Here is a 25465-nt window from a genome sequence, read left to right as displayed (position 1 = left end):
TAACATTATTCATGCCTCTTAACCTTCGATGTTAAACATCAGTGTACAAAACCATGCCTACATCAAACACACCACCACTTCATAGCACTGTTAAGAAGCCAGGCTGAAAGGGGTCTCTCTCTGTTTTGAAACTGTAGGCTTGCCCTAGCAATAAAACTCAGACCATTTAAGATCTCTTTAGATCACGAACATCTGTATCAAACTTACCCAAAGAAGGCAAAGTCCTTCAGCGCATTCCCTAGGCAAGGTAATATTATAAACCTTAGTTACTGCTACTTAAGAGGGTATAAGTTTGGAGCCTTGAAACTATTCTACCATTAACATCCCATACATAATTACATCACAGGACTTACCGGGAAAAAAAGAAATGTGCAGAAACAAGGAAAGGGAGCTGCACACCTATCAGGCTGATATCCCAAAGTTGTCAGACACAGAGCTTTAAGCACCTCTACACAGACGTGCAGCACTCCTGACACCGTGAAAGCAGGTGCCAAAAACCTAATAGAGAAAAGTGACAAACACCGCAGACAGCTTCCAGCTGGGAACAATCCCAGCCTGCTCCTCCAAGCCCGTTCCAACCCCAGCTTAGCTCCCACTCTCCCTACCACTTCATACATGCTCAGGCCTCCTGCCCGACAATTAACTCAACCCCCTAACCCGCCCTGACCAAAACCACATTATTGTGCCTGTTTTTATGCTTTCTGTGTCTCTGCAAAGTATGCCCCTTAAGGGACTAGCTTGAGGTTTGCTCTTTCAAGTCCCCAAGTATGACATTTTGATTCCACAAATACCATACAAGATGTATGGCACAGGATGCATACCACAGCTTCTGTTTGTTGTTAGTATCAATGTGTTAGTGGAGCAGTAATTCACATTTAGAAGCTTAAATCTTCACCAGGTTTGCACATAATACCAGCAGATCTGGTGGGGGAAAAGCACAAGCTCTCTGCTCCTTGTCACAACTTTCCTGAGCCAGGGAGCACCATCACAGCACGCAGCTGCTCCTCACCCCCTCCTTCATTACTGCTTGAACACCTCTTTGCTATTAAAAACACACACCCTCCAAGGACTGAAGCTGCCTGCATGAGACATTGTCTCAAGGAAGTGCCCTAATTATGCCTCTCTCATAATTCACATTTTTACTTCAGCTTCAAAACAGCTGGGTTCCTCTCTGGGGAAAAACAGCAGCAGCACAGTAAATCCTCTGGGCATGTTCTCCCTGCTCTTCTTTCCAAGATGCTGTTGTGGGGCTTTATACAGGTCAAAGACACAATCAATCCACTAAAAAAAGATATTCAAACCTCTCTGGGTAACAAACTGTTAACGTAAAGATTGTCTAACCTGGGGCAGTAGCTTTCAAGAACTGAGATTTAGTTTTCTTCTCCCATGGCTAAAATAAGAAATGCCATATAGTCTTCCAGATTCATAGAGATTAGAAAAAGAAAAGACTTACTGGACGACTTGATCCACCCTTTCATGACAGAGTTGTTCCATATTCCTGTGGCCGCACCATATCATGTGGTAGGGTGTTACTGGCTCATCTTTAAAAAAATATACTCAACACTTCCATTGCGTAATGCAAGTTACCTTGTCTTTAACAGGGATCTCAGCTGCAGGACCAACCCCACTGGTAGAAACCTGAGAACTGAAATTATATTTAAAACATGGATTTTGAGTCAGATTCCTCAGAACTCACTGCAGGAAATTCACAACAGGGTGCAATATAAACAGTAACAGCTAACTAAAGTGGTATTTGAATGGTAAACATTTTCAAGTCGTGCTGAACAAGTTTTAAAATGAAAGAGACAAGATCTATTGTCTGCAAAGAAGATGCTCAGGGAATATAGAGGACAAAAGCCAGCAATGCTCTTATTATTCCATCAGTGGCACGAGAACGGAAGCAATGAACAGCCCACTCGAGCTTCCTGCGGATGCCCCAAAGCGTCAGTAAGGAAGGCAATCACACCTCGCACAGCCACAGGACTACCAAAGCTCGTGCCTGGCTTCTCGTGCCCACGACCTACCTAGAGCCCTTTCCAAGCAGGGAAGGGCTGCATCAGCCCCAAACTCAGCCGGAGCCTGAAGACGAGGGCCATGGACTCCCAGAAACGGCTCCCATCTTCCAGCACTGCAGTGAGGCAGCCGAAACCCACCCACGCATCTCAGTCCTGCCGTGCCTCTTTTGCCTGCCCGTGTGGGCAGGCACACACGGGGGCTGTAGGAGGGGAGCAATTTCCTCACAACCACTTCTGAGCACCCGCGTGGGGCCAGCCTGAATTCCTGCCCCACCACATGCCTCCACCTGCTGCTGCCGACTGGTCAGCAGCACAGAAAAGCACAATTAAAACAAAACTACCCGAGTTTGCCCTTTCTGAATTGCAGGCACACTGAAGGGGAAATACAAAACGAAATGCAGAACGAACATTAGTGTAAGACACCGAGGGATGCTTCTGTAAATCCCAGTGCAAAGCACATGTTCCTACCCTGCTAACGGCCTGAGCAGCCTGCAACCCTTCAGTGCTGCTCACGTAACTAACTATTCAGCAAGCCCCAAAGCCAGCTGCCCCGGGGGAGCAGAATAATACCAGTTCCACATCACTGTCCCCAGCCCACCTGCCACCCCCCCCCCAGGCTGCTTTGTGCCCCACCAAAGCTCTTTTGGGCTCTTTTGTTGGGCACCTGGAAAACACCACGCAAGCCCTAACATTTCAAGTAGCTCTAAGTCAGCTTCCAGCTCGGCTCTTTGTCCTCTAAAAATAACTTAGATTTAATTGCAACTGGCCACAATTTTCTAATTCTCGGTGACCCCAAACCTCTAAATCTATTACCCGGAGACAGCCAGGGTAATCCCTAATGAAGGTGTGGGTATGATGCAGCGCGCTAGGGGCCATCTGGCTGCCAGGTGTTTCCTGGCTTAGCTTTTCCTCACGGCACACATCCCTCATCTAATTCTAAGGCAGGCAATTTCCACCTCAGGACACTCCTCCATTAAAGACAAAGGCAAGGGCTTTCTTGCAAGCAGGTTGCTTTTCTGCCTTCAGCAGAAAGCCTGGGAGGGCTGTTTTTTACCACACACACCTCCCTGTGACTACCAGCAAAAAGACAGCACCAAGTGTATTTCTGACCGTCAGCAGGAAGGGAGCCAAGCACAACATTTCCAAGGTAGCCCTGCATCTTCTGTCCTTCACTTACACCCCAAAAAAATGAATTAAAAAAATGGGGCAGTGTTTGAGAACTAACAGAACTATTAATGTAAAGAGGTGCCTGAAAAACCATGGGTCAAGCTTGCCAGCCGGCGTAACTTAATATCTTTCAAGGAGCAATACAGCCTACACAGGGAGGTTAGAGCCCGGGTTTTACTGTCAAAAGAGGGCATTAACTTCCCTAAAGTCCCTGTCTTTCAGACAAGCAAAGGCCTTCCAGCTCCTGGACACAAACCCCTGCCCTTCCCTTTCACCAGGGCTCTGGAGCATTTTAGAGCAGCGGGCTGGCAGGGAGCGAGCCCTTTTTGCACAGTGCTGGGGCTGCCCTGGCTCCGCTTCCCGAGCTGCCTTCCCACGGGGTCAGGCGAGGACCAGGCGCCATGGGAGCAGGCAGGGCAGGACCCCCAAGGCTGAGATAAGCCCGGGCTGCCAAGAGACCTCGTCCCAGGCTGCTCAGTGGGGAGGCTGCTCCTGGTTCCCACTGGCTGACAGGCCAGAGGGGACACTGCTGCTGCACTGATGTGCACTGCTGCACCCCACACAGAGCATCTCCTGAGTTTTGCTACAGCAAAGAGAAAAGGCAAGTGGACTGCTTCAAGCACACAGAAAAGGATGCAGGGCTGGGGAGCTCTGGAGAGTCAGCCTCGATGCTCTAGTTGTCCTCAGGATAAAAAAACAGCAGTTACTGGAGGATCAACTCCCCATCTCAAAACAGGGTCCAGTGGGAAAATATCACAGGTTCGTCTTCCATAGTTTCATCTAATTATTTGGGAAGTTAACCCATTTTTATCATGGGCTTATTTATGCGGAGCTCTGCCCAGAGCTGTTTCAATGTAAAACGAGTGACTAAACTGGAAAGCAACAAATGGAGAGACAGACACACTTAAAGGCAGCCAGAGCTGCACTACAAGGGGAAATAGCTCAGCTCCACTGCCAATTTTGAAGCATTTTCTAACTCAGCTGTGAAGCAAATCTAGCATGGATAGGGAAATATTAAAAAGTGACTACAGACACAGCACCTTTAGTCCTGAGGCACGCTTGCTTGTTCATTTGACTAGTTGCATATTTTAATCTCTTTTATAGCAGAAACTTTCTGTATAAAAATTATTTTCGCAAGCCTCAGAACATTCTTCAGGGACCTACTCATCTGCCTGGTGACACACGCGTGGGGCAGGGCTTGTTTACTAATCCAGGAGGACGACGCTTCGATCTAGATCATGCCTTGCCTGCAGGTAAGGGCAGCGGAGCAGACAGCAGGTACACCAAACTTTCAAACCGCAAACACATGAGGGGAACAGAGCCCAAAAGAAAGCTGGTTTTGGATCATGTTTGGATGGGGAGAAGAGGGGAGCGTATGGAGACAGCTGCTTCTTTATATCTATTGTACAGCAGTCTGTCCAGAAGTCCTGGACAGGCAAATTCTGTTCCTACTGTTGCATCAACTCTGAAAATAAACCCAACAGCTACAGCTGAACCTAGTCTCCACACCAAGTTTTTGAAAGAAAAATGTAATGCATGCATCAGACCTCGCTTTTTGCCTTTTAAATACATGCATAGATCACTCTCCCACCAGAAGAAAGCTAGAATTTCACTTACAGTTTACCCCTTAGGCACATGACACAAAAACACCAAAGCACTGCCAGATGAGAGACAGAAAAACCATACTGCATCTCAAGTAGGAATTATCCAAGGGAAGTGCAGACAGGTGACTACACGATGCATGCCATGGTTTGGTATTTATCTGAATGGTGGCACTGGAAGCACACATGCACCATAAAGTCCTCCTGCCCACTCCAGGACAGCGACAGATGACTTACCCCATCACACACAGGGTAAGCAATACCACCGATGCTGATCTTGCAATAGCTTAAAATGCAGAAGAAAACCCCACCCTCTTCAGAAAAATCTTACTGTGAGATATAAAACAAATTAGAAACAAAAATGACTCAGATCTCGCCAAAAGCCTGGAACTTCAGAACTGAAATTCATGTGAGAATGGCTGAGCAAGATGGGCAAACCTAATGCCTGGTGCTGACCACGAGGGTATTTCAGACAAATGACCCATCACAACAGGTCTGCACTAACTGTAGCTTCATATCCTGAAGTATGGAAACCATTGGGTTTGCCCAATATTTTTTCCTAAATTCTTATTCCCTCTGCCTGCTTGTAATAGGCTGTAAAATAAATTTAGTCCTAAAACACTTAATTTAAAGTGTAAACAAGTAACTTACTCTACATACTACCATCACCATGATGCTCTGTCCCAGCACCTGAAGCAAACAGAAGGCACGACCCCACCCCAAGAAGGAGCATCTGCCCTGCAACAGTCATCAGCATTTCTATCTGCTGGCTCAGGATTAGCAAATCAAGTCGACCTGTCAAAGCAGGAAGGTACTCTCTCCACACGAAACAAACTGCTGCTGTCAGCCTCTGCCAGAAGTCGGTTACAAAGGCTACTATCTCACCAATAGCGTACATATCCACTGGGGCTACAGGGCAACAAGCAAGGTCAAGTTCACGCGAGGATTTCACAGCAAGATTTTGTGACTGACCTAAGCATCCCTGGAACCAGCTAACTCCAAAAGTCAGAAGCAACAGACTGATACTTAGCCAGCAGATAGCGAACAGACCTGGGAACGCCGCACTAAGATCCTCGGCTAGCACAGACTCGGTTTGGGGCTGCCGACCTCCTCAAACTTTGGAAACAGCATCGCTCCCGCAGGCGCTCCTGGACTGGCAGTGCCTTAATTTGAGTTTGCAATCTGGGCTTCCAAGATGACTTAGTCCTGCCAAACCAGAGAGCTGACAAGTCCCATGATTACACATCAAGTAACATGGGCAGCACCTGCACGAGTCACCCCTCACCCAGAAGACAATGCAACAGACACGAGGGCTGCAGAGGGAGGTGAGCAGAACGGCCTGCCTGCCTCCTGCCAGTGATAATCCCGGTCAGGGCTGGCCCCTCCTGCCAGGTCACACGTGTCGAATCCCCAGACATCTAAACAAACACACAGCCACCCAGGCACGTGCAGGATCAATCTAATAAAGCTGTTGTAAAGGTGATCAAGTGTGCTTCTAATTCGAGGGTGACAGTAGCCATTAATTCCTTAAAACTCTGCATGATATTACTATTTCCACTTACTGCTAACAGCGGATGACCACAAGAAGGGAAAACCTGACCGAAATCAGCTTTAGCGCCAATAGAAATAGCGTTGTACTAGAGGTCACTGTAAGCAAATGCGGTTTGACTACAGATATTTTTCCCCCAGTGCATTCCATGAAAAGAAGTTCTCAGTTATTCACACTGAAATCCATGTTTAATATTTTTTTAGTTTTCATGTTGCAACCCAAATACTGACACCGTTTTAAGCAGCACTAGTAGCATGCCATTTAAGTGATTAACTGGAGGATTATAAATATTAGCTATAAATCACTGCTGCTAACTTTGGCAGACCATTAAATTCTAGATATTGTCATATTATCAAATGCCTTTTATTCAACATCTCAGACATAGATTTATTATCCACTCTAACAGATAGCACTGGGTAACATGAAATGCTTACATTCAATATTTTGCTAAGTCTTATGCAAAAACACAAGCAGCTCCCTATATCCTGAAAAGCTTCACTTTGCAGAACACCACAGCATGAAAGCCCTTATTTACCATGCTCCATCCCTCGCTCTTTGGAATGAATCATGTTATTAACTGCTCCCCCCCACAGAGAGAGGGTTGTTTGGTTTTTTTTTTTTTTTTTTTTTTTTTTTTTCAAATTACTCTCATGTGTGTCTGCCAACTTTCCCTTTACCATTCCACAAAATATGTATATTTTCTCTCCCCAAACCAGAAGAAATATACAGTTTCCTTCCTCCTGGTTTATGGGTTTCTCCATCATTTTCCCAGAGGAAATTTTTTTAATGGGACGTCTAATCATTCACAGGAGAAAGAAGGGGGAAGAGCTAGGGACAAAAACAACTAACTTGTCACTTTCCTTCCTGACATGCCAAGCCTCTCCACCAGGCCTGTTCTGGACTCCCAGGCAGGCAGACCCCAACTCCCCAACACGTTCTGAACACACCAACAGCCTGGGAGAGCATCCTGAGGGCCAAACTCTGCCCACCTCCTATCAGTGCAAACTAAGAGTAACTCCAATAGAAGTCTGGAGGAGCTTACTCAGTCCATGCAGAAGTCTCCCTCCGCACCTGCGAGCAGTTACATCTTCTGGCTCTGTCCATTTAGCTGGAAAATAATCCTCCCTCCTAGTCTCGTGGCTGTCTCCCACAGATCTGGGAATACAGGTGCAGGGAAGTGCTGCAGGAGAGCAGGGTAACAGCGGAGGCCCGGAAGCAGCACAGGCCTGGCACACCCAGCTTTGGCTCTGGTCCACCCCAAGCTGGGTGGGACACGAATTACTGAGCATCCAAAAGCAGCCCTTGAGGAGTAAGCTGTACTACCCTGTTTCTTCACAAACCATTCAGCTACACACCTGTGCCTCTCCTCTGGAACCCCCTGGATGTTTTCCTCAGCCTTCTTGAATGATTTCTAATTGCTGAGGGAAATAAAAGCTGGTATTGATTTCAGCATGACTCAAGCGAAGCAGGCAAATGCCTAACTGTGTGAACACAGACTTGCTGCAAACAGGAGCAGGAGCAGCAGCAGCCTGCCCACCACACCCTGCGATACAACCCCCAAGCAGCAGCCTGAGACACCTGAAAAGCACGTCAGGCACCGGCAAACAGGGATCCCTCAGTGAGAGGCACGCTGACTGCACACATACAGCTGCTGTTAATCAAGCTATAGTCACAGTAGCTCAAACAAAGGTAGCAGCCCTGCTTTCTGAGCGATACCACATGGCCAGCGCGCGAACCCAAACACATCTTACCTGATCACGTGGAAGCAGATGAAAGAACAGGGCAAGGGCTTTTGGAGGCTGTGGGTTCTCTTTGTCCCACAGTCAGCAAGGGGATAGGCGAATCAGGTTGACCTTGTGCTCAGAGTCACAGTGCTGCAGTGCACAGCCCCAAGTCCAGAGCCCTCACGCAGCCCCCATCGGGGGGATCAGATCTTTCTGCCCTGCCCTGGTGGTCACAGCAAGGCTGCTGCAGCAAACAGAACAGCTTGGCACAGAAAGAGCTGGTAGCAAACACAAGCCCCGCAGCATAAGGATTCAGATCCAGACCTGAACCCTCGTTAAAATTCAGGGATTTTGAACACACAGTTTCAGACCATTTCACAGCAGAGAGCAAACGTGCTGGCTTCACAGCCCCCGTTAGTTTCTAAGCCTCCCTGAGGTTAAGAGGGCCCCTACACTTGAGGCATGGCACCTTGCAATTTGCCTGCATGGGCTTAGCACGTTTTACAGATGGCTTCCACAGAAAAGGAGGGGAGGAAAAAAGAGGGAGACTTAGCTCCACCTCAAAGGCAGCAGGGCTTCCTTCAGACACAGCCTGGACAAGGCCGTGGTTGAGTTATGCAGGGAAGGAGGCCAAGCAACGCAGATCTGCTCTCACAGGCAGCAGGTCTGGGTTTCTGGCCCAGCAGTAAAGCACCCAGGTCACTTTTGAAGGTCTGCAGCACTTCTGCTGTTCATCTCAGGATCAAATTTGGCCTGGGGCCAGAAGTTTCATAAGCACAAACCTACCTCTGCTCTGAGCTTTTGTAATATCCCGTTTTGAGGCATTTTCTCACCTCATTCATCAAAACTGCACCCAAGATCAGAAGCTCAGGAAAAGAGGCGAGTTTCACGGGGCGAGGCGGCTGCTCTACCAGATAATGCCTGTTCCTCAAAACAGAGCTGACAGCTTCTAGTTTTAAACCAGAAACCAGCCCCTATCACTCTCTCCAGAAAATAAAGTGCAAACATAGGGCTGATTGAATCAATAGGTCTTATAATTAAATGCTGCCATGTTAGCTGACATGATTGGCCTACTGTGTTGTTTTTTTTTAATATTGTTCATCCAGAGGTTGCATACACATTAAATACAGCTAATTTTGCAAACAGATATTGGAAATTTAATTTAAACCTCCCTCAGGGGTAGCAAATGACATGTTTCACGAACAGAATAGCAAGTTTTCATAGACTCAAATCACTGGAAGCCGCTGAGATCTAACTGCATTAGAGCTAGGCAGTGCTACTATCAGAAATCTCCTCCTAATTCGTCCCAGGGGGGCTCGACCAACAGAAGGCAAGGAATATTCCTCAGATCCCTGTATCAATTGCAAATGAAGGAGGAGAACTCACCAGAAGTGCTGAATTCAACCTACAGATCCACAGCCCAAGAATTCCCAAGGATAAACAGATTATTCCCCTCAAGTGGAAAAGTATCCCTGATTTTCACTAACGAGGAGACAGAGCAGAAAAGGCTATTATCTTTTTCCAGATGGTGCAAGTCAGGTGCAGATTCAATGAAGTCAATGCAGTTATACTGATTTTCTCTACCTAACACCCCTGGTAATAATAGGCTTGGCATCTTCCTCATACAAATACACATGTATATTTTGTCTGGAAGATAGACACCATGTGCTAAAATAAACAAGTACTTACTATGCTACATAAAATTAGAAAACCAACATGTTTTGAAGTGTTAGAAGAGAAACCACGTACTGTAATTTTGGTCATGACTACTCGACCAGTGCTGACCTGTCTCACTGATTAGAGGAAACAAAGATTTAGTAAATCCTTACATTACGAAGGTTGCCTAAGTCTCGTATTTTCACCACAACTCCTTTTGAATTAGCACCTTAACAAAGACGCTGGATATTGCATACAAACACTGGCACTGCTGCCTCGTTAGCATTTTGAATGACTGTGACAGGCCCCACCTCCCCAGTCAAGACAAAAGAGCAAAGCTAAGTTTCATCTGCTGTAGGAAAAACACTAGTGAGTGTAAAACCATAAGGAGTTGCATTAGCTCATCTATTCTCCCTAATAAAGCAGCGAACAATTAGAGTTAAAGTAAAATGGGTCAATCAAGACCTCAAATCTTCTTAACAGCTAGCACTGTTAACCCATGTGGCCACAGCAACCCAAATTAACCCCCTGGATGCATCAGTCTTCTTCCAACACCTAGAAAGCAATTACAAATGCCACATTGAATGTCCTTCTAAAACACTCTCCTACAGCTTAGCAGCATAACCAGTGATTAAATCTACCCCTGAAAGAAAAGCTTTTTTCCTCTGCTGAGGCAGATGGCTTAAGAAACCACCTTTGTTTCCATCAGTGTCCCTCTAAATCAGCTCTACCCTGTAGAAATCAGTCTTTTGCTGTCGTTTTTGTTTGTTTGTTTGTTTTGTTTTGTTTTGTTTTTCCCTTAGGTACTAAAATACATTACAGAAGTGCTGCTAATAAGCACACTATATGTGAAGCAAAAAGAAAAGGAGACCCATACGGTCCCTCAGTGTGTGTTTGGGGAAGGATAAGCAATCCAGTGATTTCAAGGAATATTGCTCACTTCTGTGCTTCCTCCAGAGGTCCTCAGCACCACCAAACATCACCAGGGGTTTTCCACAACTGAGCCCGTGTACCCTGAATTTAGACTCTCTCTTTTCAGCAAAACAGCTAAAAACATGCTTAACTTCAAAGCATGCTTACAGCTCACTTTCAAGAGCAATTAAGCATGTGTTTAAACAACTGAACAAATCCAGATGGACCAAAGCAAGCATCTTTGAGTCCTGGGCAACAATTGTACATATAAACACACACATAATTTTATTTTCCAATCAAGTACACATATGGAGTTTAGAGCTGCACACAAATGCAACACCCAGCTAACTCAGGTTAGGAGGTACCTTGGGAAGCCACATAGTCCCAAGGTCCCAGCATATTACAGTTTTGCAAATTTCTGTCATTGCCAGAACTTTGTACCACAGGGAAAAAGAGGTCTGTACTCAGGGCTTTGGAGCATCCCCCAGTTTGTAGAGAAGTACTGTTATCAGAGCTTTCCTTTTAGTTTTTCCTCCCTTAAGCTAGCTGTCACTTGTCTTACCACGGCATATCAGATTTCAGATCTGACAGATGCTGCAGCTGCGTTACAAGTTCTCTCAGGACCTTCCAAGTTTGTAGAGCTTGTAGTAATAAAAAGGCAGCTTTTTGAAAGCCATTATCATACAGTCCTCACAAGTCTTTTTGACTTCTCCCTCTTCTCACCCCTTTAAAAAAACAAAGTCATCTCTAACATATGTATGTGAAATGCCACGTTTGGGGGTGACTGCTGAAACAGTGCAGCAGAGTGTGCAATGGTCCTCACCCACCCATTTCTGTGTTTAGATATTTCTAGCAATTTCCACAGCTCAGCCAACTGTTCACCAAGAACGGGGCCAGGAACCGCTCTGGTGTCAGTACACAGAGCAAACGTTTCCTCTCATGCAGCCAGGTATATGGCTTAGCAAACACTAACTCATACAGAAAGCAGCATGACGCAGGCTGAAAGGAAGGCATGCTTCCGAAAAAATGACAAGCATAAAGGGAATTCTTAACCCAGACTGCAGCAATTCATTTTGGGACTACTGTGATCACTCATGCCCAGGCACAAGACCTCAGGGGTCACTAAATGACGACTATTTTTGTTATTGTCAGAATATATTTAAACAGCACAGCTAAGTGGGCACTGACATAACGTACCATAAATATTACATCAGATCCCTAAATCAAGGCTTCAGATGCTGCTTTACGTAACAAAGTGTGTTATAGGCTCAATGAACTGCCCACCGCATTCAAAGCAGGCTAAATTTCTCCACAGAACAATGGTAACTTTTTACTCTCGGGATGACAGCTCTTTGGCTTCTCTCAAACACCAAAGGCAATCCACAATATGGGTGCAACAAATTGTAAAGTGCCGTTAACCAAATCCCGTCCCTTGGTACAAGAGGAGATTAAAAGAGGAAACTTGCACCACTGCACCTGACTGCTGAAATCGCCTCTCCACGGAGCCCTGCTGCACAAGGGCTCGCTCGTGTGCTTTATTTGTGCTCTGTGAATGCTCTCACTGAGCCAAAGGGGTGCAGGGTGCTGGTGTAGCTCATCTGAAAGCTCCACAGGGCTGTGGCCTGGGTGCCATGGGACTTGGTACCACATCTAGTTTGGGGTCCTGCCTACTGCCAAGTGCATCATTTCACAAACAGGAGAAATAAAATGTACAGTGAGGAAGTCAGTTCCTAAACCTAGGTGCTACAGTGGCGAGTTTGAGGTTTGCCATACATCTTAGGTTTTGGAAAGATTCACAGCAGAAATACACACCTATCCACAAACTGAACAGGACTGTCTCTGTGCTAACTGAAGGGAGTTTCTATCATAATCAGGGGAGATGCCCATTTTCTCTTTGTTAGTGATTCACTCCTTTGTGATCTATGAAGTAATGTCAGGGGCAATTTCACTCGGTAATGCTCTCTCAGCACATTCTCCCTCTCTTCTCAGCAAGGGCTGAGATGCTGTAATCACGTCATCCAGTAGGGTGGGAAGGGAGAGAAGCTATAGAAAACAAGTACATCCTGCAGCTGAACCTCTTCTTGGGTGCATCGGTTCTGACATCTCAAGTCTAGACATCCCCACAAGTCTAAACCAGCACGGGTGGAAAGAAACAGGCTCTTTCACAAGGAGAAAACAAAGGTCTGCGGAGGAAGGGGGAGAGCCAGAAGAGAAAGGATACGCGCTTCAACCTTGTGAGGAAGAACCTGTCTGAAAACAAAAGGGGCAGGTTTGCTGAACCAGGAGCAGCACAGATGCTGGACAGCACGATTTCTTTGAGAAAGGACAGAGAAAGGTTCCTTGACGCAGCCACAAATGCTTGACAGATTGTGGAAAGGGATGACAGAAGCCTAGAAGAAGTAAGACTTAGAGAATATGTATGTATACCTCGCCTTCTAATGCAGGATTTTATGTTAATGATCACTCCTGTGTGAAAGCCTGCTATTTTATATCAGGAAGAAGCCTACATGAAACGCAGAGAATATCTTTATTCAGAGGAAAACTGAAAGTTCCAGCTTAGCAGAGGGGAATAAATTACGTTCGTATCTTTAACACCGAAAGCAGCTCTGCCGGCATGCGGCACACCCCCTTCTTTCCCAAAGGTGTTTCACAAAGCACATCTTATTCAAATGGCAGGTCGCAATTAGTGTCTCAAACATTATACGCAACAAATTGAGGCAAGCAGTCTTTATTTGCAGATCATACTCCGCGGAGCCTTCCGGCACCGCAGCGCTGCACACACTCACCGTACCTGCAGCACCTCGCGCGGGGCGCGTTTTGCATCATTTTTTCCTCACATAAAAAGGCTTTGTTCACGATTACCAGCCTCCCCGTGCACGGCTGCCTCCTCTCCGTGGCAGAACCAGTCAATGGAGGGAATTATTTTTTTGTTTGTTTGTTTCCCGGGTGCAAATTGGAAGGGGGAAATCGACCCCCCCCCCGACCCGCCCCCCCCCTTGGCTGAGGGTTTTTTGTTCCGCCTCGCAGATCCCTTCAGGGGGGGGGGGGGGGGGCGGGAGGGCACGCAAGGCTCCATCCTTCCCAGGCTTTTACGCTCTGGAGATGCTCGAAACCCTAAAGGCAGCCGGCAGAAAACCGACGGGCTCCTACGAGGGTAAAAGGAGTGTTATGGGGCAGCGGGCACCCCCCGGTTACCTCAAGCGGGGCCGCGGGGGCGCCAACTTCGTGTCCTGTCAGCGCCTGCCTCACCCTGCCTCGCGCCCCCAACGGTCCCCAACGGATCCCAACGGTCCCCAACGGCCCCTTACCTGAGCGCCACAGCGGCCGCCGGCACTAGGACGCCGATGGGCTGAGAGAGGAGGCGCCGCCGCTGCCGCCGCCTCAGCCCGCCCCGCCGCTCTCGGGGCTGTCGCCGGGCCGCGAAGCCCCGCGGCCCGCCCCCCGCTCCGCCCCGGCCCCGGCCCCGCTCCCTCAGGGCCCCCCGGCGGTGGTGGAGGTGGTGATGGAGGTGGTGGAGGTGGTGGTGGTGGTGGCGGCGGCGGGGCCAGCCCCTCGCTGCCCGCCCCGCCCCGAGCCCGCCGCCCGCAGCGGCCCCTGCATTGCGGAGGGGCCCGGCCGCTGCGCGAAATGGCGGGGCCGGCTCTGAGGGATCGCCCCTGCCACGGTAGGAGATGTCCCGAAGGTCCCGCACCTCGCGGTCTCGCAGTGATGCTCGAGCAGGTTTTCTTTTTCTTCTAGGAGGCGGCTCGGTGAGATAAGTACGGAGATGTACCTCAGAAACCGCACCGCTGGCTTGCAGACTGTGTGGTGACAGAGCCCTCCGGCCGCTCCCCGCACTGACCTCGGCAGGAAAAGGTAGCCCGTTCGTCACTTACCTGCTTCCCAAACTAATGGAACGGGCCTCCTCTGCCCCTCAGGATGCCCCTTAATGCTTCCCTGTTCCTCTGGTGAAAGTAAAAGACACCATAATCTCACCTTTCAGTCAGTGCCCCCTGGTTTCAGTTCCCTTTGCTGGAGATCAAAGAGTGGAATAGGGCTCTATTAGCTTTTCCATTTCCTAAACAAATTAGTTTTCTTTGTTGTTTTTTATTTTTAATGAATGTGCAAAAGCCAGTCTGACAGAACCTTAACCAGCAATTCCCTCTATAAGTATTAATCTGTGGAAAGTTTCTGAAACAGGTAATGTATTTTGTTCCATTAAAGATACATATTCCTATTCTTTACATTTGGATGCCCAGAATATGTACTAATTTCAACCCATACAACAGTGCAAAACCTTTACACTGTGACTTTGGTTTTGTCTGGTTTCACTGCAGCACTCTGAGCAAGTCCCCTGTGTCTATTTTTCCCAAAGCTTCGCTAATTCCAGGTACCATGAATCATACATAATTTCAAGCATGGTTTTCAGAAGCGCTGAGCACTCTTTTTCTTCACAGACCTTAGCAGGTGATCTGGAACATTTCAGCTCCGTAATTTGGGCCTCAGCTCTCTTAGACAGGGTGGTCAGGGCACAGGCTCAGGCTAGCACATGCCTCACTGCCACAGCTGTTTGGCTGCCATCTTGAGGTGGCAGTCCCTCAACAACTACCGCATGGGGTTGTACTTCAGACCCACATCAAGGTCAATAAAGGGACTTGAGGGTGCCAAATTATTCTGTGAAGTATTCTTTTATATGTATTTATATATCATGTTTTTTTTTGTTTGTTTGTTTGTTTTTGTTTTTTTGTTTGCTTCCTGTAAAGATCTGAGTGCATAAATTAAGGCTACAGACATTTCCCTTCCAGTCCTTTTTCCTTGGCCTTCCTCAAGTTATCTGGGAGAACTTCCCACCACTGCCACCTCCCTGTTCTAGCATTTCATCTATAAATCAGTGGCATGCAAAGGGAGCAGAATCATGCCAAGAGGACAAAGCCATCATGTTCCCCTCTGGCTGCTCACCATCAGTGATGTATATCCATCCGAAGGAGATGCTTCCAGAGGAAACATTTGCTGCAGGCAGTCATTCTTCCAGACTGTCAGGAGTGAAAACTGTCAAGGACAGTGTACATGCATATGCAGCACCCAGGGCCACAGCAGTGCCTTTCCCCGCTGTCCTCTTCAGCGCCTCCCTTTGGAGGCCCACACAGCCATACAAAGACCCCAGAGGAGCTCTCCCCACAAGCTCAGTTTATTTTGAGTTTACCCTAAAAAAAAAAAAAAAAAAAAAAGAACAGCTTATATTTTTGTGGGAAATAAGCCCTGTGATGGGTATCATGGAAGAGAGCTCTCAGTGGAAAGACACCATGCACAATGAATAGGTTTCATGCTGTCTACAAATGATCCTAGAGTTCACGGTGATAGAACCGACCAGAGAAAGGCTCAGAATATTCTGTGTGCTGTGGAGGAATCGATGCCTCTAGCTCCGATGCAGTACTTCAGCAGCCTCTTTTCAACAGCAGGCTGCAGAGAGAGAAGGTGAATCTTGGAAGTTAGTCATTCAGCTGCAGCTCTCCTTTAACCAGTCATCAAAGATGATGAAAAATAAACACAGAAAAAACAACGTGGCATTCACCATTTTCCACCAGATAATTATCTAGTCAAATTACATTATACTTCACATTAAATATTCAGCAACGGTGTTGACACTAGACGTTTTAAGACAGGGAAAATTCTTATAATTTATGTTAGAGATGTTAAGATACACACACGTATCTTTATTAGAAATATTCATGCAGAGATCAAAAAGCATCATCCCACTAAGAGATAGTGGGGAAAGATTTTTTTACAAAGGAGATTTTTACATAACCTCACAAATGATGAGCTTTATAGTAAAGCTTTGACACACTGAATTGCGAATGGCTATAGGAAGGTCTAGTATGTGAAATACAGAGAATTTTTGCCTGCCTGCTAAAAGAAGAAGGAAGGGCATTGTCTGTAGTCTTTTCTAAAGTGATTCATTTGAAATAGCAGCTGAGAAATACCACGCTCCAAAAGGGACCACGTCAATATACATTCTTTAGACTATACAGCTATAACAGCAAACTCCTGCTTCTCCTCTGCCAGTTTATCGAGCTGTAATTGTTGGCAACCTAGGTGTTTGGCTTCCCTTCAGAACCGAAAAGGAAACATTTAATCTCTCAAAAACAGTATGACCCAAGACTCGATGCCAATGTCACAGCATTAGCTAAGTGAACAGAGCAGTCAAGTCAAAGCCAACTCATTTATTCATGATCGGAAGGGCTACAAGCAGAAACCAGAATTATGAAGCGATGGAAGCTCTGTGGTGCTTTTGTGCACTTTTCCCGGTGGCGTGTTCTCAGTCTCTGGGCATGTGCCACAACCGGTCGAGCAGTTTTTGCCACCTTTCCCCTTGGAAGCACCTAGGCTAAGGTGACCGTGAAGGCACGATTTACTGCCTCGGTTTGGCTGAGAGATTTCTCACAATGACAGAGCTCTAGGGTCCCCCTAGCGCCCAGCTGAGGCAACGAGGAAAAGATAAAAAAGGAGCTGAATAGCTCTTTAAAACGCGTTACCAACCTATATGCAAAACAAAAGCATCCACCGAAAATATTACATATTTATCCCTGGCTTTGCAGAAGAGACTATGTTCAAGTTGCTTCTGACTCGGACAGGAAACTCAATTGTATCATTAGCTCATATGGTAAAATTTCCGTTCAGAAGACCTCTCTTTTCTGCCTGTTTCCCATTTGATAACATCTACCTTTAGAGATTATTTGGAGATATTACCTGTCTGTAAATGAATGCCTCAGGTTACCACGGGAAAGCTTGAAGCAAGGATCTAGCCACAGTGGGAGGACCGTCACCAGAGCAGCTCTGCCTTTATAGACCTTCACTATCTTTGGTCTTTTTGTCTGAGGGCACTAGGTTCCCATGTGAATTATGATGGATTAGTTAGCTTTAGGGAGCTACACTCTTATTTACTAAATGCTTTAGATGTCAAAAGCCAGTTTTTACATTAGAGCTAGAATTATCTGAAATTAAGCAGAGGACTAAATACTGCTGGCACCTGCTCTTGAGACACAAGGAGACAAAAATCACAGTAGAGACTCCACTCCAGGGCGCATCTGGATCCTCATTTCTCAGTGCTGTGATTGAAAGCAGAGGGTGCCCACATACATGCGACAGTGAAAAATGCACAGCAGAGGTCCCTTACTGAGGACACAGTTCTGTGCAGAGCCTCCTTTTTCCCCTGTCATTTACCTAACCCACCTACTTCTTCTCTCAGCTCTTGAGGCTTTGTGACATCTTGCTTATGGGGCTGCTTGCCTTTGCTGAACAGGAAAAAGCAGATGTCAGGCTTGTCATGTTAGGGCCATCTCATAGGAGGTTTTGTAAATGTATTCAAAAGGAAGCGAGGGGTGTACCGATCCTGGCAGAATGCAGATGGTGAAAGTCCCTAACCTAAGCCATTTTTCACTGCTTTAACCCACGTTCTGGGGTAGAGAGGAACAGTTCATCTGTTAAATTCCCCACTCCACAAGAAGGGAAAAGAAGGCTCCCTAGAAAATAAGGTTTGTTGCTCTTAGCATTTTCTAGTTATAGCAGGGAATGATGATTGCCAGGAAGTATCAAATGCAAGTTTATGAGTTTGGGTTATTTGCTTTGCCATCTCTAGCTTCTCACTAGTATAAGCACTGCCTTCTTTATCTAGCATGAAAGCTGTGGGAATAAAACTACTGCCCCATTCAGCCTTACCTAGGTCTGCTAATGCAATAAGAAAACAGCCACTGCCTACCTGAAGATGAACAGAACACACATTAAGGTTTAAGTGGCAAAATCTCTTCGCACGTTGCATCTGTAGAAAATGATATGGAAAAGTTGCATTTTAAAGTAAAAGGGATGTATAAATTACTAAATATTCAAATTGGTTAGAACATAAGGGATATCCTATTTTTGAGATTTAATTTCCTGTTCTAGTGGAAAGTCTGATTTTTTCCAACAGTATCTACTGAGAATTAAAACCTCAGGAGTCTATTACTACACTTGCATGCTTGCACATGGAAGCTCTTCAACTCTCTGATGCACTGATAGCTTGTTTTATTAATGTGGAATTTTGATAAGGCTTTTTACTTCTTAATATGCTCATCTTCTTATGTTCAGACATGCAAATGTTACTATATTTTCCACGCCTAGAGCTTAAATTATCAGCTGAAAAAAATTAGCCTAATCAAGTTAACACTATAATACAGGGCAACATAGTTCATCTTGGGGTTGGGGTTTCCTATTTCTTTTTCCCTTTCTCTGAATAAAACACTGCTGTTTTTTGTTCAGAGAGGAGAGGCATCTGCAGACGGAATGAGGGGCTGTTTATTCACATAGGCTACAAATGTGGCCAGTTTGCTGCTACAAGTCCTCAGTTAGTTTTGGAAAAGACAAAACTGCATACCTTCAGGCCAGGGCTGGAGTGAGCACAGGAGTCCACATCCTGCAGTCCTAAAAGCACTGAAGAATTAGGGCAATTCATAGAGGGCTGTGATAGACCTCACCCTCTTATGTGGATCAGCCAGGAGAAGAACGTAAAGCCCATGAGGCAGGGTCTGCCCAAAGGAACAAGAGACTTGGAAGTAGCCTCATGGTCTCCGCACACTTTCTGAAGGCCCTTGTGGCTGCTAGCCCAGCAGTGCTTCAGGCTCATTGATCACAGTCCTCAGGAAAACACAAGTTGAGAAGATTCATCTGTAGATCACATCACGCTGCCTTGCCAGAACTGTGGCTAGAGGTTAAATACCAAATGCGTTTGGGCTCTTCCCCATCAACAAGCTTCAAACTCTGCCTCAAACTCAGCTTCCGTGCAAACAACAAATGCAGCGTTGTAGTCTAGGTCTGAGAATGGCCTCAGCCTGACCACTGAACACACCCATCATGTCTTAGTGTGGCTGAAATAAGTCCCTGGCCTGAGGAAGATGGTTCTAAATGCCTGAAGATAACCCGGGGGGTTGCTGTCTTACAAAATGGCTCCTCATTCAGGGTCATCACCAGCACATCACTCCAAAGGTCTGCTTTGTACATGAAAGATGAGGGGTGGAGATGAGGTGCCCCTAAATGGCAGCACGTACAGAACAATTTTAAATCCCTGCTAGCTTGTGCCCATATATTTGCACATGGTTATCTAGCAGCACAAATCAGTACTTCATGTGCAGTTATCTGATCTGAATTAGAGATGTTTCCCCATGTAAGCCCCTGGGTTAATGAACTGATACATTTGCTGCAACCAGCTGCTGAATTGCAGACAGTGTACCTGAATGTTCTTCCCTGAAAGCAGAGCTGAAGAACCCATGGGATCTGTGAAGAGAAGCAGCTGTAGTTGCTTTAGCATAGTCTCTGCCATGCCAGCAGGTAGATGAAGTTATATAAAAAGTTTCAGATCTTACTAATCCGCTGTCACAGTAAGAAAGCAGTAGTTCACGCAGCTCCTGGGCGGATCACAAAGCAGCCTAGCAGTCACACAGCTACACGTGTTAGCTCCGAAACACACGGGGCTAATAGGGACCACATCTTTTTCAATTATTAGTTTGGATTTTTCATTTGGAGAGCCTGTGCTCCAACCCAGTTCAAAGAGGAGAGTCAAGAGAGCAACTTGGGGTGCTCATTCCTGTAAGTTACCTCAGCCAGCAGTTCAAGTATAAAAAAAAATGTCAGAACTGGGATTAATTCTGCCTTGAGTCCTGTATCCTGACAGAGGAGCTGTAAGAGAAATGCAAAGCATGTTATAATCAAGGACCTGATGGGTGGAGAGAGAAGCATTTCAGGTGGTTGTGAAACGCATCAACATCTATTGTCTGCAGCGACTCCTTGTCATCACTTGATATTTCTGATTTTCAAAGTGTCTGAGGATGCTTTGCGCAGGCTGCTGCGTTGCCATGGATACAGTGGTGTCAGCGCTGAGGCTGTTAGTAAATGGGCTGATCTGTTTGTGCACCTCGAGAACGAAAAGAAAGAAAAATCCCATCGTTTTTGGGGCTGTTAGCAAAGGGAGGCTGACAGTAAAACAAAATGACTCCATGTAATGGTTTTCAGAATGTCCTCCTCTTCGTAATGATGGTGGAGAAAAGAGGGGGAAGATAATGAAGCAAAGGGATGAGGAGAGCTGTCAGGCACTTAGCAAAACCCTGCTTGCATAGCTTAAGGCAAAGGTCCCTACATGATAGCATCAACTACATGGTCAAGGAAAATCAATCAGGTTTAATAATTCAGTTTCCTAATGGCTTGGCAACACTTTCTGCAAGAGCAAGGCAAATCAACAACAGCAACATCAAAATACCAAAGCGAACAGGAGTGATCAATAGACAACATAACAAAACAGAACAACTTGCTTTTGAGAGATACCCTGGGAGCAAGCAACAGATCCACATTATAAAGCTAATATTTAGATAGTACATATTTAATGCTTTTATCCAGGCACAGCTCCACTGCTAAGTGAGAGGCAAAACAGGTTTAGAAGTGACAGGCTAGTGTATGCACAGGAAATCAAGTAAAAAACCTGGGCAGCAGTCCAGCCTATCTTCAAACTTGTGCTTTTTTCTTGGTGTTAGAACAATCTCATTAGTTGTCCATATAGACAGCACAGATCTCAGAGCTGAATTCCCATACATTCATGCAGGGCTTTTTATTATTATTAGGCAACAACACAAGATTGTCTAATTTGATTATGACTTTTCATTTTCTGCTCTGTTATTCTAAAGGGAGAGCTGCACAGATTAGGCATGGTACCATGCATTTTGCCTTTGAGTACTCTTGCCTTTGAGTTTGGGGTCAAGCACCAAAACTTCCACAGGGCAGGTTTGTTCCCCACTGCTGACAGATGTTTAAGGTAAATAGCTGTTACCAATAAGAAGGAAGAATAATACGAGGTCACCCTTAGTGTGGGGCTGCATCACTGAATATGAACCAGAAATAAAATGCAGAATGTTTTATAGTGATCTCTTCTTAACTGATGAAGTTTCATCCACTTGGTTTCTCTGCCATAAATCAGGGAAAACAAAATTGGCCAGTACTGCAGTCAGCTGTAGTGTCCTCCCAGACTCACATCTGCAATGGAAGCACCAAGAACAATCTTTAGAGGAGCTGAAGATAAGCAGAAAGCCAGAACTCCAATCCTTGGCCTTCCTGTAAGTCCTCTCGGTCTGGCATCTCTCCAGAAGCGCAAGCAAAGACTTGGTGCCTTTCCAGCTCTAGACCAACATGGCCAGTAGTTCCAAGGAAGCTTCTCCAACCCAGAGCCACTCAAGCCTCTCCTCATGGCTTTGCTCTGGGGACAAGCCCAGCAGCACAGCTCTGTCAGGGTGCTGGCTCCACTCCTTTACCTCATGTTGCTGACTCACACTGAAGACAGCTGAACCTCGAGAAACACTTTCCACACCAGCCACTGTGGTCACCCCAGAGGAGAAGTGAGTGTGGACAGTTGGTCTTGGCACTCCCAGCAGCAGCAGGAGGGAGCCCTGAAATGTGTCTCTTCGTTTTGATAAGACTTACTTCTCACTGGCATTGAAAGATAGCAGGCCCAAATCTGTTCTCATTTCTCTGAGGTAATCCTGCTGATGCCAAATCAGTCGCCATGTCCTGTCTCTTTTTGGCTCTCTTGACTTATTTTTTTTTTCCTGGCATAAATGAGACGCAGAATTATCTGAGCACAGCTCTGCTTCAGTCTCATCTGCACAGCATCTCTCCTCAGCCATATCGAGAGCGGACTACGGCAGAAGTCAGCAAGTGCTTCTGCAGTATAACAGGAGGTCCTGGTGTCCACAGGGACAAGATCAAGCTTGGAAAATAAGGGGCAAGCTTAAGATAGAAGTAGTCAGCACTCTTTTGGTGCGCGTTCCCTGGCACTACAAACAGGCACGTGAGAACTGTGCGTAATGCCATAATGCCTAAAAAATTTTCAGCAATGCAAGTTTCATGCAGCCCTTTCCTGTTGAGAGGCTGGCTTATGCCCTGGAAAATGACAAATTGCATCCCTTCCAAAAATCTTGATTATCGCTTAAGTCCTTGTGTTCACAGCCTTCCCAGATCCTCGTGGAGGTTCAGAGCAGCCTTCTCCTGCATACAGATAACTGTGATTAAATTTGGCTGTCAAGCTGAGACCTCACCTCCAGACTGTTAATTAGTGTTCAAAGCACAGCGCTCCTGTCTTTTGCGTGCAGCCACTCTGCGACCCAGAAATATATCCGGGGCACTCGGAGGCCTTCATTTTCATGACACTGCAAAAACTCAGCCACGGTTAGTAGAGCTGTAAGATGGAACACCAAAGGAAACTGGCAGGGAAAAGCTGAAAGGTGTCAGCGCTGCATACAGACAGATCGATACACACACAACGCATGAGGGCAGCTCTGCGGCTCACGTTGCCAGCACGTAATGTAGCCTGGCTCCAGTAACCGGGGTTTAACTGGGAATCAATCTTCCTACTGGGAGTTGTACGTCAGCTGTAAAGTAAATGGGGGGTTGCAGAGCAAATTTTCCTTTAAGTCTGCAAAATTTAAGAGGCATCTTAAAAAGAAACCTCACTTTTTATCCTAGAGACCTGTGCTTTTTAACTGCTCCGCCGTTGAGCCATGGGAACCTGCTTCCACTAATTAATGATTCATAAAAGAGTTTATAGGAGGGGTGGGGAGGTGCCTGGTCAAGCCAAAAGCTGTACATCTCGCTGTTTTTCCAACTATGCTTGAAGTGATTTCTGGAAAGCAGTGACAGAGCTGACCATGTAAGCTAAGACAATTTCAGAAATACGAACAGGCTACAGCAGGTTGTTCTCTTCAGCAGCCTTTATCCTTCCCCCCCAAATACCTTGTAGCATTGTCATCATACCCCTCTAACGTTTCCCATTTCCACAGCATTGCATTAGGTACCAGAAACCAACTGCAGAGATCATTAGGGCTTTTCCTTGCAGAAGCCCTCAAGGAGTGCCTCTCTTACCTCCTTTCCCCCTTTCAAGGGCTTTTATTCAATAATTCCCCCCCAAACCCGGCCGCATCCTGCCGACACCCCCGCTACAGCAAAAGCAGAGCTAGTGGCAGTGCACTCCCCTGTAACCAGCACCGTGTAAGCTAGAAGCCAACAGTCACGGTCACTAAAACCTCAGCATATGGGACCTGTAATGTTCCTGCGTGTCCCCTGATGAGCATCCTTTGGGTCTTGTCATATCTGAAACGCTTCAGTGCCTGCTCTGCCGCGGCTTGGGCTGTATTTATAGAGCCTTGTAGCTAAGCAACAGTAACCTCAGCTGGGCAGCCTGAGCGATGAGCAAGGGTGATTTATCCCGCAGGAAACCTGTCCTCTCAACCAGGACCGCTGGCCCCAGCTAATCCTGACGACTGCCCACATCTTAGTGTGCTGCCGGCTACAGAAATTCAGGCTCTGAAAAGCGTCGGGTGGGAAACTAGGCAGTTAATAGGCAGTGCTGACGCTGGGGGTGCTGCTGAGGGGAGGACTGCTGCAACCGGAATAAAATGAGACGTGCATCTGCACAAACAAGCACATAGCAGCAACAGGTATTGAGTGCAGGAGGAAGGCAATGCTTCCAAGCTGGGTGCATTAAGCACACCAGGAAAACCTCTTCTGCCTTCAGCAGGCTTCAGATTAAGTTCTAAAGCTCAAGATCAGCAAGTGAGGATAAGAGAGCAGGTCCACACTCACCGTGACTGAGAAACAAACCCACGAAAGGGGTCTCACCCAGAGAAGGATCTGCAGGGCTGGGAACTCCTGGCCATCCATTTGCTGTGACAAGAGAAGTGGAAAAGCATCAGCAAGGTTAAAGAAATAGGGATGGGAAAGTTTGCTAAACGCTCCAAGCAGAGAGAAAAACCCTAATCCAACCACAGCTGGTCACAGAACTGCTGCACTGGACTCGGAGACTGAAGAGGAATCATTAGGAAGGGCATAGCAAAACCTCTATTACCATAAACAAACATTTAACAGAAGGCTGTCTCTTCCTACGGCCATGGGGTGGGGGTCAGGCTGTAATTCCCTCATTTAGTCCTGGGCACTAAAATCTCAGCTGGGGAAGCACCACCTTCACCCTTGTCACAGCCACTTGGTAAAGCCCCAAGCCTGAGCACAAACAATTTCAGCCCAAGCTGTGCTTCTTGCTCCAAGTCAGGCCGTGGTCCCGGCGTGGTCAAGCCATATAAAGACCCACAGGCACTTTTTGGCCAAAAAAGCATGGAAATTAACTTTTTTTAAAATCTGAACAGAGCTCCAAGGTATGAATCAAATGCCATTTGGCAGCATTCCTGTAGCAAAGTACATGCACCATCAAATATTACCGCAGCCCTGATACATTCCAGCTGCTGCTGCCCAACCGACAGGCTAATGCACTTCTCTTCTAATACCATCCTGTTTTTCTGAAGACATTTGTAAGCATTTATGAATTAAGCCTCACAACACAGTCACACCTTACAAAAGGGCTGGTCTTTAGGCACAGCAGCCCAGTGGTTAAGAAACCAAGCTGCAACTCAGAGCATCGATTCAAAGGCTGACCTTGGGTAAATGGCTTTGTTCCCAAATGAGACGGGGTCATAGATCTTGTCCTCCAAATTAGTGAGGACAAATATGTTGATACATGCCCCCACATGCTGGGAGCTGCATTAGTTTTAGGTTAAAAGTAATATTTCTGTCTCTTTTTCAGATGGAGGCAGGCAGACATTTTAGGGTTGGGCAGAAACTTGGTAGCAGATGCAGAACCACAGAGATTTCCAGCTCGGTACCATAAAATCCTGTACTTCACCACTCACTGGAATTCAGTTTTGCTCATCTTACCTCAGTTGAGAAATTGATATTTTATTCTTGCCATGGAAATCACACAAACTTCCCATTAGAGCTGCCTGAACTTCAATTCTTGACTCCAAA

The 25465-nt window shown here is 46.4% G+C and overlaps 1 protein-coding gene and 1 long non-coding RNA gene across 25 annotated transcripts in view; both read right to left on the bottom strand.

Moving 5' to 3' along the window:
* Window positions 1–14080, bottom strand: part of MAP2 (microtubule associated protein 2) — a 195364-nt gene extending 181284 nt beyond the window's left edge. For 17 of the 23 annotated variants that reach the window (XM_035331548.1, XM_035331556.1, XM_035331552.1 and 14 more), the window contains exon 1: window positions 13933–14079. The gene's annotated coding sequence lies outside the window, so the exon portion shown is untranslated. Of the gene's footprint in view, window positions 1–13932 lie in introns of all 23 variants that reach the window. The other 6 variants (XM_035331554.1, XM_035331562.1, XM_035331563.1 and 3 more) reach the window with 3 other exon arrangements.
* Window positions 14081–16281: 2201 nt separating this feature from the next.
* On the bottom strand, window positions 16282–24330 carry LOC118170198. Of its 2 annotated transcripts, none has more exons than XR_004752569.1 (2): window positions 18360–24330; window positions 16282–17079 (listed from the first exon to the last, which is right to left on the bottom strand). It is a non-coding gene; the product is annotated as an uncharacterized LOC118170198 (long non-coding RNA). The 2 variants fall into 2 exon arrangements; XR_004752570.1 differs by having other exon boundaries at window positions 19011–24330.
* Window positions 24331–25465: the final 1135 nt, after the last annotated feature.

The sequence above is a fragment of the Oxyura jamaicensis genome, chromosome 7, assembly GCF_011077185.1.
Source record: "Oxyura jamaicensis isolate SHBP4307 breed ruddy duck chromosome 7, BPBGC_Ojam_1.0, whole genome shotgun sequence".
NCBI lineage: Eukaryota > Metazoa > Chordata > Aves > Anseriformes > Anatidae > Oxyura > Oxyura jamaicensis.
This window is presented reverse-complemented; position numbering and strand designations above follow the sequence as displayed.